The 16441-nt window shown below is 42.6% G+C and overlaps 1 protein-coding gene across 1 annotated transcript in view; it reads left to right on the forward strand.

Annotated features, from left to right (window-relative positions):
* Positions 1-16441, forward strand: part of LOC120900285 — a 100238-nt gene that overhangs the window by 4664 nt on the left and 79133 nt on the right. The window lies entirely within an intron of this gene.

The following is a 16441-nucleotide window of genomic DNA, read 5'->3' on the forward strand; positions in this document are numbered from 1 at the left end:
ACATGCTGTTTCAACAACTGCCATCGATTGTAGCTGTTACACTTTTTCCAATCCTAAAACAACCTCTCGACCCCCCCCCCCCACGCCCTGCTGCGCAAATTCGAACCCATCAGCCGTCTCAAATCCTTCCAGCGTTGTAAATTTTACGTTCGCCCGTAAGCTCCCAAAACCGAACACACGCTTTTCTACGCAACTGGAGGCGCAAGAAGAAGAAGAAAAAAAACGCGCGTCTGGTCTTCAACTGGCAAAAGATATGCTTCAGCACGTCCGACAGCTCTAGTGTGAAATGGGGGGTGCTATGGCAAAGAAAGAAAAAAAAGCTACACAACACAAAGCGCAACCGGGAACAGGCAGCCGGTCACACGAACGGGAATGCACGGAATGTGGGCCCCAGTGGGGCGGCACCATTTTTATGCGCCACGGTACCCCCGGTTTCGGTCCATTACTCACGGCCAACGCGTTTGGGGAGGGACATAAAATTTTGGAACATTCTGCTAAAACAAACGCACTTTGCATGGGCGGAGACAGAGCTGGCGAGGCCGAAAGCAAGCTGTTAACGTGCGCAGTTTTCGACCACGTTTCCACGCCGCTGTGGAAGGGGATGAGCCATGGGGGGAATGGTGGCTATGGTGGAAAAGTTTTCTAATTTCAATATGATATTGATTGCCCGTTTTCGGGGGATGGATGCAATTTTTCGGAAATTTTGGAAGTGTCGAAAGTTGGGTGGAAAAATGGTGGAAAACTTTTGTCCAGTCCTCCGAGCCTTGCACCGAGCCCTCCGAGACGGGGGTGACGATCTGGTCGATCTGGGCGTGAATTGTGGGTGCTTTTCTCCATACTGGTTCCGAAATTTGCTTAAGCTGCTAAACACACCAATCATGTTCGAATATTAAAGTGTCACAGCGATGGTTTGAAGCAGAGCAAACAGAGGCAAAAAGCGTAGCGGAAAATCGTAACGAAACAGTGTCGGGAGACATGGACGGCGGACACGCGATTAGCGTAAAATTATTCTTCCACATCGCTTTTCACGATTGTTTACTTTTGATGGCACAAAAACCAGGGATGAAAAGTGAAAACAGGGCTTTTTTATTTCGTTTTTTGTTTATAGCAGAAAGAAAGCAGCGGGGGAAAAACTGATGCTGGCAAAGCCTCCGAAAAACCGACAGGAAACAAAAATAAATGCCATTTTTCACTGTATTCTACGACTGCAAACACCCCACCGGTTTTGGCCACGCTTGTGGGGAGGGTCCTATTTTTATGGTCGCCCCATTGAAGCGGCGGGGAAATGTTTGCGCCCATGAAATGATGGCGTTGATGATACATTTTTCTCCAAAAATAGAAGCTAAATTGTAAAATTTCACGATCGAAACCTTTGAGCCGTCGGGAGGAAGCCGAAGGATCATTAATTTTCTCACCATCGCTTTCATCGCTCGGACAGCAGGCGTGGAAAGCTTGTGTGGGTCGTGCTGGTAGGCAAATTGGGAGCAATAAATAGAATGGCACAATTGCCATCGTTTCCTTTCTTGTCCCAGGTCCTTTGTTGTGTGTCCCCTCCCCCCTCCCACAACCGTATGGTGTATGTGTACGTATGGAGTAGTGGTATTAGAGGCAGTAAACTCGTTACGATCGGACCATTGGTGGCCTTCCACGTTGGTGTCACGCTGTGGTGAATGGGTCGACTTCCCCCGGGCGGCGTCAAATAGCTGACTATAAAAAAGTAATCGCTAAGCTTAATCGATGGTCGCTCCGGTTACTACCGTCCCGAAAGGAGGGAAGGATAACAGAACGGTGGACAAGTGGACGTGACGCTTTCCCAGAGTGCGCCGACTAATCATTGGGTAGAGTAGGCGAAGGGTCTGTTGGAGGAATTTCTTGCTGCAAGTTTGATGAAAAGAGCAAATAGTTTGTTCCTGTTCCACAGTAAAAAATGGGGTTAGCTTACCTGCTGGTAGCATGTGGGGCGATGCAAACAGCCTGATTGGACGGTAATCCGATTAACCCTTAAAGCGCCAACCATCCTGTTTATGTAGGTTTTTGTGGATATTAGTTTGCTGCTTCAAATTTGTATTATTGTTACAAACCAAAATAGTAGAAAGGAATATAATATAACCCCTTTTTTGGGCCAGACGTTCCAAATGATACTTGAAAAAGAGTCCATCCCAAATCAATCCCATTCCAGCACACTAATCCCATTTGCCTCATCAATCCTTTTGACAGACTCGGGATTTCACTTTGAAAGTGATTCAACCGTAATGAACGCACACAAACACTCCACAAAAAAATCGCTCAAATCTTGCATTTTCATTCCATTTAATGCTCTCCTAACACTCACACACACATACAATCCCGAAAACAACCCCCAAAAGCCTTGTGTGTCCATCCCTCTGAAATCAGAACCTAAAAAGAGGCTACCTTAAAGTCCACTTCACTCAAGCACGAGTTACCCAGGGAGGGGAGGTTTGAAAATCTGGGTTGAATACACTCACGATCCTTACAGCACAACGAGGAATCTCTGTGCACTGAAACGCAACCCGAAACCCTCCCGGGGTACATGTGCGAAAAGGAATCGATGGTAAGACATCTTAAAATGGAATAATAATTGAATTCTTGGGCAAGGTTTTCCAGCCTTCGAGCAGCAAAAATTTGGACTGGACCCCCGGAGAGGAGGGTTTTTTTTGTTGTTGCTCCTATTCGTTGAATGAACTCCAATGGCTTCGCATAGATTTTTGGGCAGGTTTTTTTTCTGTTTTGTGTTGGCAACAATTTCCAAAGGGACAGGGCTAGATTCTTTTGTTTCTCATTTCGAACATGCCTTTCCGTTTTTTTTTCATTTTTAACTCTTAAAAAAGGGAGCAGAGAGAAAACTTGCATAGTGGACGACTGAATGGGACAGCCATTTTGGCATACATTTGGCCAGGGAAAGGAAGCAAAGCCTTGCCCATTGAAAGATCGCTTTTTTAATAGTGTAGATTATCTAGTGTTCCTTTCCCACTAACAGCGCTGAAACGGCTCACTAAAGGTAGGTTTATTTGTTCCCAGGATGTGGGTTTTTTTTTTGGTAAAATAAATTAAAAATTTTCCGTTACCTTTTTACGGGATACGAACCAGCAAAAGCATTGAATGAATTCCCTAAAAAGGCTATACTAATATTACCATCTCTTCGTACCTCTTTGGAACGAACACAATGGAGCGGGTGAAAAAGTAACAATGACCATGCATTTCAAAAGCCGCAAACCACTGAAATGATGATGGTCATTTGGTGACCGAAGGAAAATGGGACATCGACCTGTCGTTTAGCAAAGGATAAACAAGCTTGAGCTTTTCATTGCTTCCCTTTTTTGTGTGTGCCTGTGGTTTGTACACCCTGTACTTATCAGAGTTCGCTTATTGTTCGTGCTGTGCATTATCCATTTCAATCAGCTGGCCTGTGCTCATTGGGATCGGTCAGGGTTATCCATTATTGAATAGAAAATTGCATCGACCACGCAAAATGCATTCGAATGGATTGTAGATTGCGTGTCTTTAATAAAAAGCATTATTGGAGTTCATTTGTCATCGATCGATATCGGGAACATGTGAACTTGTGTTTGGGTCAGTTTGTTGTGTTGAAAATTTAATCTGAAGGTAGTAACTATTCAGAGTGTAACTTTAAAGTTGATTTTGACGTAGTTTGCTCACTTAAACCATTTTGGACGCCTAAATGTATGCAATCTGCACAGCAAAGTCGGTATAATAACTTTTTGGATTATTCTTATTTCATTAAAATACTCTACGATCGTGCAGCCGACTACTGATTAAGTTCTTATACTTTATAATACGAAACCAATTGCCAAGAAATAATCATCTCAGCAAAATCCCCTTCAAATACACAAACCATCGTCATCACGTTATCTAATCGCACACTACAAGCGCACATCATAAACGAAAACTAAAGCACATACACACACACATTCTCACTCCAACGTTAGCAGCGCCCGATGATGCCGAAGTGCGCACTGCATCAGTTCGGTAAGCTCGAAAAGCAGCCATTTTGAAGGCAAAGCGCTACCGAAAATGGAGTTTTTTTAATTAAACCAAATGCTGCTTCTACTGCTGCTGATGTTGCCTTTTCTTCTCGCTGGTTCTTGTGCGTGTGTGCCAAAACTTTAGGCACTCGTCCTGATGCTTGTGCGTTCCCGCTTCTGAGCAGCTCGCTCATTAAGGCCACCAGCGGCGGCGGTGCTGTGTTGGCGTGTCTAGAGAATAAATTCATTATTAAATTTCTCAATTGTCACATTCCCACCTTGCCCCTGTTTGTCTGATGTGTTGTTTCTGTCTCAGATGCTTCCATGCCAGCTTAGGAATCGGTTGTTATAGGATGCCATTTCGCAAAGGTGATACAAGTCCACATCTTGGCCAACGTAGAATGAGTGGAATGAGTTGAGCTTAGATTTCTTCTGAGCTAAAACGAGAGCAAAAAGCTTCAATTTCAACTCGAAAATCTAATTCCGTCGACTTTTTGGAGCGCTTTGCGCAAAATTAATCAGTAACTTTGAGCCCCTGTTCCTCCCCTTTGGTAACCACACAAAACCGAAAGGAGGCGCATTGTGGCCTGTACGGTATTTGCCACGCGGGACTGCCGGGATTTATGTTTCATTTCACCACACATGAGCACACAGTATGCAAACACTGCTGCTTCTTCATCCGTATCGCCCTGTCCAAGGAACCTCTCATTTCGGTAGGATGTTGCCACTTCCGACTACGTTGCGTAAGCGCTGCCTCCTCGTTCCTCACTTTATCCTTTTTAAAAGCAAGAGTTTTGAGCGAACAGTTAAACCCGCCGGGACCTGGTTTATCTCGGGGAAATTAAATATTACCACCGAGCTATACGTTTCACTATCACACACACAGAGATCTCACCGAAGAATGCACAGTGTTGGAAGTCGTGTAGTGTTGAAACCCCCCGCCCACCCGTTGGGGATGGAAAAAAGTTAATCTCCATAAATAAGCAAAAACATTCGGGGCACTTTTTAACGTTCGCTCTGCGCTCTGGCGGAAAGGAAAAAGGTATTGCGCGAAGGGTTTTGTTTTGATTGTAGGAGAGATTGTGACTTTTCCGTGCACACATTTGGAGGCCTTGGTATTGCCGCCAATGCTCGCACTGGTGCTGGTGATGCAGGAGCTTTGGGGATCGTAATATGAGATGATATTTCCACCCAAAAAGTGTATCGCGTGTGTTGTGGGGCGAGAAAGGTTTATGTGTGAGGATGTTTTTTGTTTTGCTTTACAAATACATTTTGGCGTACTGTTTTGCTTAAATTCCACAAGGATGGTTTATAGCCGGCGAGAATGGAACGTGCGAGTAGAATGTGAGCTTTGTTTTGGATGCTCATAATGGGGAATGGAGCAGAAGATTGTGTTTTTGTGGGCTTTCTATGACTTTTGAATTACGGAAATGAACCAAACTTGAGTGAGCTTGAAAATGTAATCTAACATTATAGTTAATGGTACGATAAATGCACTTTTATATGTCATTTTGACGTATATATTTAAGAAGAATGTGGAGTGTGTTTAAATTTACAATTCATAAAAGAGATGATCCGAAGCATACCTAAATTAATATCCTCTTCCCTAACAATCCAAAATGTAAAGCTAGAAACTTGATCAGATGACCACATCAATAATGCACTTATTAAAAAAAATATTCATACAATATATATCATTCACTACTTTTCTTTCTCTAGTCAACAAGCTAATATTTTCACCCTGTCTGTGGAACAATATTCATCATCAAAGTGATTGATGTCATTTGATTTCACCTTTTGCGTTAAAAAATGCATTTTAAAATCGTTTGGCTCTCTTTTTTCTGTTACCAATTAGTTAAGATAATTTCTAAAAAGTTTTAAACTGTCGATCCAAGTAGTTTTAGCCTTTCATTACAAAATATGTATGTTTCATAAAAAAAAATCAATTTCAATTTCATGAGCTAAACTGATCGAACCTGCCACGAATTATCGTTTGTGTACATATTTTTCAGGCTGAAATAATTTAGGCTAATAACCTCAGGCTAGTTTTGTATAAATTGTATTCGCTACGTGACAATATAAAAGTATTCAGAGCCAATCTCTCTACCCTATGTTGCAAATAGTAACGTTGGAAGGGACAGTCTCTCCATCCCCCTCGAAATGTTACGTAATTGAGGGATGCCACTACTTATTTTTACTGTGGCGCCATCTACAGTAAAACAGTAGCAAATGGAGCAGTAGTAGAGAAATTCTAAGCAATATTTATCATTCACAAATGAATCATTCACTAAGCCGGACTCGTGGTACAGTCGTCAACTCGAACGACTTAACAACATGTCCGTCATGGGTTCAAGCTCCGAATAAACCGTGCCGCCATACGTAGGGCTGACTATCCTGCTATGGGGGGAAATCAATTAGTCACTGAGAGCTAAGTCCCCAAGTGGTACAGGCAAGCCTTGACCGAAAACGATTGTTGGGCCAAAAGAAGAAGAATGAATGAACACATTACAAGAACAGATTTAAGAACATTCAAATGTAATAAAAACTAAATCCACTTACAGTGTTTGACCTATTTTATAGACCTTGTGAAGCACCCCAAACATCGAGCATTTAAAAATGATTTCTAAACAAAAAAGACCTTAGATTCAATGCTAGATCATCGGGGAAAAAACCTCTCTTTCAACGTTCAATTTGTCTCCATCGATGAAAAACTCTGCACTCGGGGAATGGGTGAAACAACGTTTTAAACCAGAAACCGTTTCACTCAAGAGCTTTCCCCGAGTGCCTGAGTGTTTTTACCTACCTTCTGTTTCATCTGCAGTGCAAAAGTTCTCAACCGAGCATTGTAGTACCTCTTTTTTTTTTGTTCGAATTCCCACAGTCATTCCCCATTGCTTTCGAGAGCGCAATGACGTTGCCGTGCCGATAGTTGAGTAAGCACCTGGCCCACCCGTACCAAAACTCGTGGGTTTTCATTCTCAAGGACGGAACGATGTTCGCCGAACGGGAGCCGGAATGCCACATAGGCTTCATGTGTAATGAGAGCCCTTTTTTTCGTTGGACCCAACCAGTAAAGCCTGAGCACCTTTTACACTACATTTTACTTGATGGTTTTTCATCCTACTGCTACTGCTGTTGTTGTTGCTGGTTGGTGTTTTTTTTTCACCCTCACTCCCATGTGCGGACACGTTGACTCGGCTCAATTGTGACTGTTTCGCTTGTTAGCTCGCCGGAGCGAGCTGTGTTCCTATGCTTTCGGGCTCGTTAGTATCAGTTTCCGCATGGGAATATCCGGTACGTTTCATTCTTACCGTTTGCTGTTGTTGTTGGTTGAAAATGTTTTCCACCGTTTTTGTTTCAATGGATGAAAAAACGCACACACACAAACACAGCACCTGAACGATAGGTTGGTCGTTGGTCGTGGGAGCAAAAAAGGGAATGGTTTTTTGCCGTCAGCGCTATTTGTCGAGTGGTTGAGAGAGGATCGTCAATTCTGATGTTTCTACTCTTGATGCTTAGTAAACTGGTATCGATGGTTCCTTGGGGGAAATGGGAATGATATTGTTTCTGGTTTGCAAGAACTGACTGATGTGTAACACCACATCCCGTTACGCAAGCACATTCGACAGCGGAAACGTTGTGTGCGCTCTTCCAATGACCTTTCGATGTACTGTTGATGGAACGTTTTGAAAGCTTCCCGGGATCGTATAGGTTATGAAATCGTTTTGAGGAAGTCGTACGATGTAACCATGTTTCTTTATTCTTATTTTAGTTTGCTTTTCAATGTTTTCAATATTCTTTTTCGTGGACCTTATTCAAACTAATAGTGCCTTTTAAGGGAAAATAATCTCTCAGGCATTACATCATAAAAATAGTTTTAAATAGATTTTCCCCCAACTGCAACTATCCCTCTTAACAGAGGCAATTTTCTTCGGCTAACGCCCAACCCCAGAGACAACCAAGCAATTTTCTCGCCCGGTTATTACACCTATTATGCTCAATGACCCCCTCCGTCATCAATGTTGCCCCGAATAGTAATGAGCGCGCCCCGAACGACACGTGAAAGATAACTAAAGAAAGCCAGCCACGCGTGTAAGCTTTGATCGGAAAGTCTTTGAAGACGCCATAAGGATATCCGAAGATATCCCGGGGTAGTGTTGTGCATTCTTATCCCGCTTGCGGTTACGAGGCCGTGTCCCCATCGTCCCAGGGATGGGCATAAGGTACATAAACTCCAAGCAAGAAGGAAAGCAAGCAAACGCGAGAGCCCTAGCCTGGCAAACGGGAGCTGTGGCTCAAATGAATCGGACGTCCTGAAACACAACCGGAAGGATATGAATTTTATACAAGGACATCCCACGGGTGGATGGGGGAGGATGCGAAGAAACTAAGAAAGGCGAGGCAGGGTGTTGTGTTGCTTTGGTTGGCACAAGAAAAATGGCGCTTTCTGCTAAGCCGTTCGCCGTGCCTAGACGTAGCAGGGCCAACGCTCTTCGGCGCAAACACCAGATAACCCAAGCGAAAAATGGATCAAGGGAAAGAGTGTTAGAGAAAGAGAGAGAGAGAGAGAGAGAGAGAGAGAGAGAGAGAGAGAGGCTGAGCGCAAAGGGAAGAAGGAAGAGAGTGATCGTTATCTTTATGCTAATATTAAACAGAAGTTGTGGTTACGTCTTGGTGGTTACGTGGTGGTTCTGACGCTGCTCCGAAGTGCACACAGACAGCCCAGCTCGAAACCGGAAGCTTGGGGGCGGCCGAGAAAAGATACACTCCGAAGCCGCCGTCGGGAAGGACAACACGAAACATAAACACAGCTGAGCTTTTATTTAGTTTTCGTTTTGCTGAAACGAAAGGGGCAAATGTGGCAGTTTTTCCCGCTGCTGCGGCCCAAAACTTCTCAAACGTTGGGAGGCGTGGGCTATATACGACACACGCAGAACCTTAGTACTCCGTACCGGAAGGTTGGTTGGTTTTGGAGTGGTGTATTGAGGGAGAGATGAAAGAGCTTAGCAGAACTTTAATGCTACGTTTGCAGAGCTTCACACAACGACCACGGGAGGATGTCGTAAATTTCGCCCTTAACATCCTTTGCTTCTTGGAGTGCAGGAGGAAGGAGCTTTATCCCCGTCGTGAAGAAACACCTACCTAGCTCGGTGTAACAATCGACTGCTCCGTGCCCCAATCATGGCGGGAAGGGAATAGAAATAAATAGTCAAATCTGGTAGCGAAACAAACGCACCCCCTTTTTCATACACTGCGTGCGTACCAATAGACCGCGCTCTCAGGTGGTGTGCGGACTCCGGTGTAACCATAACCCATAGACAAATTGTATTATTCTTTCTCCAGGGCACATGGAACATGTAAAACGGCCCCCGAATTTACCCAACCGAAAAAAAAGAGAAACAATTTCGCTGTAACAGCTGCCAAATAAAGACGTTTGATAAATGTGTCACGGCGTGGAGGAAGGAAAGTTTCTCCATACACGTGTGCATGGGGAAGGATTTCCTTGTGTCTCCCACTCATTCTCAAAACGATTTCAGACCAAAGCGAAATCTTAATAATCTGGCACTGGCACGTTTGGAGCGTTTGGCTGGGACATGATGGCACCAGGCGGACGGGTTGATTGAAGCTGTGAGATGTTTATCTTTTGTTTATTTATTTTGTGTGTGTGTGTGTGTGTGTGTTTTGATATTTTCTTGCGTCTAGGCTGTTCTAGGTTCGCATTATGAATAGGTCGTCATGTATCATACCAGGCCCACTGAAGTGCCAGTCCTTTTGCAATAAATGAGGATTATGTTGGGATGAGAATTTCTATATCACTACCCAAAATAATTGCTATAAAGTTGGTAAGCATGTTGTTGATGAAGAGGATAAATATACCAATAATGGTTGAAGAACACTAACATATTTTCATACTTAAGGATTTCATAATTAATTGTCGCCTCAAAAGATTACAACAACAAAACTCATGTTTTCCTCGGTGATTGTCTTTAAACATAGTGAATTTGTCATTATAAGTACAGAAAAGATGTTCCTTGAACAGCTAAAGTAATATCATAAAATAAATACATGCTTATTAAATTCATTTGATGCTTGGTTTAAAAAAAAATGTTTATTTTGACAGAAACGTGGTCCATAATCAAGGAGGAAATCTTAAATTCCAAATGACTTACAATGATATCGTTGGGACTAGTCATGGGAAAAATGATTCTTTTTAATGATCAGGTGCGGTCCAGTTCACTCACTGAAATGAACTGAACGCGTGCGGTAATTCTTTCGCACGCCTGAGGTGCGGTACGTTTTTAAATATCGATTTTATGCTGCAAAAATATCCACCCAATTTTATTTTATTTTTTTTATAAAGTTACATTTACAAACATAGAAAAAGGAAATCAAAGTTGTTTTAATGCTCAACTAAACTTTAAATTTATCACGATTTGTTTTATTTTCTTATATCATTATTGATTTTGTGTTCTACTCGTTTAAAGCATTTTTTTACAAAAATGTAACTTTATCGCCGTTCAAAACAACGGATTCATAACACTCATTCAATTAATCGTACAGTTTAAAAAACTGTGTTAACTATAGTCCATGAGGAGAATCTTCTTCATAAATTCAAAGCCGACATGGGGTGCTTGAAACATATAGAAAATTACGTGCAGTTTCGGTCTGGTGAAAAAAAACTACTAGAGCGAGAGTGTATTGCTATCATGCGGAACGGGAAAGAAGACATGGATAACAGAAGCTTTCTCGTTCTAGTCAACACACTATCAGATCGAAAAAGCATGCTGATTTTCTGACTAGGAGAATGAACTCCGCACCGTGTGCGGTGGTTTGTTGCACACTTTAATGATCGGTCTCTCCATACGGAGAATCAATACCGCACCGCTAGCGTGCGGAGATGTATCGCACACTTTCATAGTCGACAGGGAGAGCGTCCGCACGGAGAATCAATTCCGCACCGCTAGCGTGCGGAAGAATCATTTCCATTTATCTGGCGGTGCGATACTCGTTCACTCAGTGTAAAGATTGGAATGAATCATTCAGTTCTGATTCATTTTGCCCATGTCTAGTTGGGACACGAATCATATAACGATTTAACGTGAAAAGTATTCAACGCACTGTTGGTTTCATTGACAGGCGTCCATGCTTCTTAGTGTCGCTATTAGCATGGGCATGTATCAAATCCCATGTGAACCACTTATAATCCTCTCTTACAGCACAGCAAATATAATTTTCAACACAATTCTTTGAGTTTTATTGAAATCTTAAAAATTTGTTAACATGACCATTTACTTTTCTTACTTACTGCAGAAGTAATGACTTATGTGGATATTAAAAACTCCATAACTCCAAATTCTATTATTGCACACTTTGAACCCAATTATTGCAGACTTTCCAATACACTGAAACCGATGAAAAAAGAGTCCTAAATTGAATGTTTTTCTATCGAATAGTGTTTAGAACAATACGAAACGCTGTTACATTATACGTTTGTATTTGGTTCAAGCCGGAATTCCGCAAAATAAGTAACGATCTTGCAGCTGCTGCCGCACGCTTATCGCACAGGGCGAAATAAACCTTATTTTGTGAGGCACAATTCTCAGCAATCTAGCTAAGAAATTTATTCGTTTTGATCGAAATGAGACAAAAATTTTCATTTGTGTTTACAAAATCGGAAAAGTGCTATTAAAAAAAACTAAAATAGTAGAGTATGCGGATAAAATGCTCAAGATTAAAGGAAAAATGCTAGCTTTTATCAAAGTTTTGTAAATATGTGGAAAAAACAACAATTTATACGCGGTGTGCAATAATTGGGTAGAGTGCAACAATTGGCAAATTATCCTATATCAGCCACAAGCAAGAATGACGCAAAAAGACGGTATTATATTGGTTTTCATTTCGAAATCGCCTTGCGTTCTGGGTGGCAATCATTTTATTAAAATTCATTGTCCAAACACTTCCATCTACAGCACAACCAACATCCCACGCATTGCATACTGCAAAAAAAAACAATCGTTCACACTTCAAAACGGTTTACACTGGGGGCATATTTCAAAATCCCACTGCTGCACGACTGCAAAGCGACACGATTTGTCACATTTCACACGGCTGCTGCAGTTAACCGGGTACACGGAAGCGCATGACCATTTAAATTCAATCCATTCATAAACCACTAAGAAACGATTATGGCAAATGACGTAACTGTCAACTGATAAATCTTGCCTGCCCCAAGAGGTGCCCCAACGCCTCACCAGCGCTCGCCATTTCGCCAACGCAACCGCTCTGCCTGCAGATACTGGTGCGAAAAATGACCGGCACCGTTTCGAATTATCGAAATTAGCTTCTCCCGTACCTTCTGCTCCCACTGCAAACCGAGCGCTTAATCCGATACATTGCCTGCGGGATGGCAGACCGTCCCAATCGGACACAGATACTTTGTGGCAAATGATCACAATTTGCGGCCTAACCGGCATATTTCCCCTACCGAAGCCGCTGCTTGCGGCTTTGCTGTGGTTTTGCACTCGCTAGAATGTGGCCAGACCACAGCAAGAAGCAGCGAGCCACCGAGGCTTAAATCAATCGCAATGAAATGGGCGGTTTGGTGTTAAAAGTTTGCTGCCGCAGAATCTTGCAGAGCGTAGCGAAAAGAAGCGCCTCCTGAACGATCGTGAGACCACCGCGATGCTGATTGCATAGCCCTCAGGGGTGGAAGGATCGCAATGGGTGGCGTGTTACCGTGCCGCGTGAGGGGTGGCGAGGTGTTGCTATATTATTTATGTTACGGCACGATCGGCTTGGACAGCTCGCCCTCTGCGTAGGTTAGTGTGTATGGATTAGTTTTTTACCGTTCCCGCGTTTTGCCCCTCTTCTTCCAGGATCGGTTATGATCAATGGTGTTGCAACCCCCGTTTCTATGCGTGAAGGGAAATAGCTTTAATCGTGTGCGATTTCTTCCCGCTGGTAGCGAAAAGCTCATCTTTTACCTAGCAGAAAGGTGCCGTTTAGATGGTGGTGGCGTAATGCAAACAAGCGCTCAACCTTTTTCCCCTGGCATAACGGTGTCAGTGAACGGTGTGTACAGTTAATCGCTAATCGATTGGGGCGTTTTATGGGATGTGCTTTTTGGTTCACACCTTTGGCAGAGGCATTACCATTATCGGGCTGATTGAAACCGACAGCGATCGATTTTTAATTAATAAGTGTTATCGCAAAGATAAACACAGCGCGGAAAGAAAAATGGCGACCAATTTGCAACAATGTTTATGTTGGAGGAGCAGTATAAGATGTAGTCACACAAGAAATTGTGTGCGCAGGATTGAATGCTGTGCAAGCAAAGTAATAACTATTATTAAAGCAGTTAATGAACAATTCAAACCTTCTAAGGCGATACAAGAACGACTCACCTTTTAGAACGCGCCATGCTAGTTTTTCCAGTGTTCTATAAATTAAATCATTACCATTTTACGATTAGACTGGATTTAATGTTTGTCTCGCTAATTGCACCGCAGTACTACCTGATGTAGCTCGAGTGTAAGCAGTGATGGGAATAACCGCTCAATTGCTCAGTGGATTCAATCAAAGTGGATGAGCTAGCATGGCGAGTTACATAGTTTATGCAGAGAGTGAAATGATGTTGAAAGTGTTTTTTAACTCACGATTGAATTGAATTTATTTAAGTGAGTTATGAATCGGGCTAGAGAGTATCATGACACACAAGAGTGACTCAATTCAATGTGAAAGTGTTGCTAATCAATTAAGAGTTGGATTACACATCGGAATTAGTCTCAAAAGAATTTATTTAACTCATGAATCATTAAATTCATTTTGAATGAGTTATTGCTTGGCTTGGCGAGTTGAATGAATTGAATTGAACCTCCCAAAAGAGATGTTTATCTCACAAATGATTTATTTCAGCAATAGTAAGTTTCTTGTTTGCATGAATCACTCAGGATAATAGTAATTTTACTCAATTAAATTCATTATTAAACGGCTTCTAGTTGGTGCAGACAGCTGAATCACTTCGCCATTATTTAATTGCCAATTCACTCATTTGCTCAGTTTGATTCAGTATGCACATCACCAGACTCATTGCACAAAACGGTTTGTTTGGGTAACAAACATTACAGTACAGCGTTTTGAATCTGCTCGCACATCCAATATCGATCGTGGTGGTGCCGCACCGGATAATGTTTTGAAGCGTTGACGGTTTATTTGCTGGTAGGGTGCCATAAAAGCGACTCTGCCGCCACCAATTGTTCCATCCCCGCCTGACGCACAAATAAAGCAATACCAAAAAGGAAATAAAATTTAAAAGCCTCACAATAATGAGCGTCGCTTGAGAGTCAGTCACAGTCAGTGCAGCAAAAGCACAGCGCACCGTAGAAGGGGAGAGCAAAAAAAAACAGGAGAGTAATTAAAATATTACTCGGTGTGTGGATTGCAATTGAATCGTATGAAAAAGGGAAGATGGACGGTACAAAGCGGTTCTTTTAAATGCGACGTTGTTGAGGATAATTTCATAATTTGCAGAACTGTGTGACTGTACCAGGCGCCAAACTGAGCGACTCAATTAGATCGATGAAAGCTTTAAAGCCTGTCGTAGCTCGGTTCTTGAAAATGTCTGGGTCTTGAAAAGTTGCGTGGGACGTTCGATGAGACGGGTTTGGGGCGAACAGTTAGCGTCATACTGGAAATTGCATGAAGCACAAAGAACACAACGTGGAATTCAAATAAATAAATAAAAAAAGAACGTTTTTTGGAAAATAAACCTAATAAATAGTTTATGATTATCTTGTTCACTTGGAACACTTCATTGCACCCACTGAATTCAAAGCTGAAATTCTTAAATTCTCCAAAAATAGATCAATCTTCACTTCTGCGCTAGCTCAAAAATACTGTCAAGACATTATTACTCCTCCATTTCCCCCGTGATACCGGTGTGCTATTTATGGAATGGTTCAATCACACGACCTGAAAGCTCATTTTGTCAAACTACATAAATTATGAAATCCCATCTCAGCAGTACTCCACCACCACGTTCTCCCGACAAGATCAAACAGCGGCTGGCTCAGGCTCGTTCAAAATTGTAATCATTCTTTTGCCACGAGCAAAACCGAGAACCTTTTGACGAAACAGCACTTCATCACCATTGAAGTTTGTACAGGTTCGGTTTTTGCATATTTCTTTTCGTTTTTCGCACAGACTCTTCACTCAAACACGAAACACGTAGTCTGGACGGTCCCCCGCGTGGAAGCACTTCAAGCAGCCAGTAGTGCCAGCACTCGAACGTCCAACCGGTCGGAGATAACAACATCCAAAAAGGGCTCTATTTCGATGCTAATGAAGATTTACCTATTTTTGACCTTCGGCAGTCCTTTGCGAACCGCTTTGGCGCGAGAAGGTCAACGAACAACCGTCGCTTGAGCAACGGTTAAATTAAATCCACCGATGAGACGGCGGGCGTCAAGATTGAAAAGAAAACAATCATGGGAATGGAAAAACTTGCTCCTGTCCCGTGACGGTGTGGAGCCGAGCACTGAAAGCGTTCAGTAGTAATCAGATAGTTTTTCTTTCTTGCTTTTTTGCTCTTTTGCACCAAACCATTGCCGAGGATTGCAAAATATTATCGAAAGAAAAGTGACACCAAAAAAACAACGACACCGAACCATTCGGAAGGAAGGAACTTAGGAGTCGAGTGACTTGTTCAAAAGTGGCAACGAAAACTATCGCAGTGTGAGGAAAAAGCAAGAGGGCTTCATAAAGTTATGAAAATGATACACACAGACCACAGGCAAGGCTTCTTGCCATCGAGGAAGAACTGTAGAACCAGACAAGACACAGTGTCATTTGACGTTTACTGCAGTACAAATATGTGTTTGTGTGTGTATGGGTGTTTTACAACGGCACGTATGGGGCTTCGTGTCGCTCCCGGTACGTGGTTTGGAACAATAATTCCAACAGCTCAAAGTTGTTGTAGTAACGAGGAACATACAAAAAAAGGCGAAGGGAAAACAACATTTTCCACTAAACACACACACACACACACACACATACAAGACAACAAACTCCATCCGAAGAAGAAGTGTTGTCTTTTTTGCTAATATGACGGTGGTGAAAGTGTCGCAGAATGTCCGAGTGAAAATCAATACACTGCGAAATTTTGAAACCTTTGACAGCATCAGTGGGCAACGTGGAAGTGGATTGGCAGAGTGTAGTGTACGTGGTGTAATGGTGACGGTGAAAACCTCGATTTTTTCGACGTAGGGTCGCTTTCACTGCAGCTCCATAAAGTTGCGGGACAGGAGGCATGTGCGGAGTAAATGGAAAAGTTTTTGGAGCTGTTTCTTGCCAGTGTGCCAGGGCGGGCGAGTTTTAAGCGATAGCGTAGCGTCTTCGTGCTCAGTGTGTTATTTCAGTGCTCTTGAAGTGTTTTCATT

Source organism: Anopheles arabiensis, chromosome 3, assembly GCF_016920715.1.
Source record: "Anopheles arabiensis isolate DONGOLA chromosome 3, AaraD3, whole genome shotgun sequence".
NCBI classification, from domain to species: Eukaryota; Metazoa; Arthropoda; class Insecta; order Diptera; family Culicidae; genus Anopheles; species Anopheles arabiensis.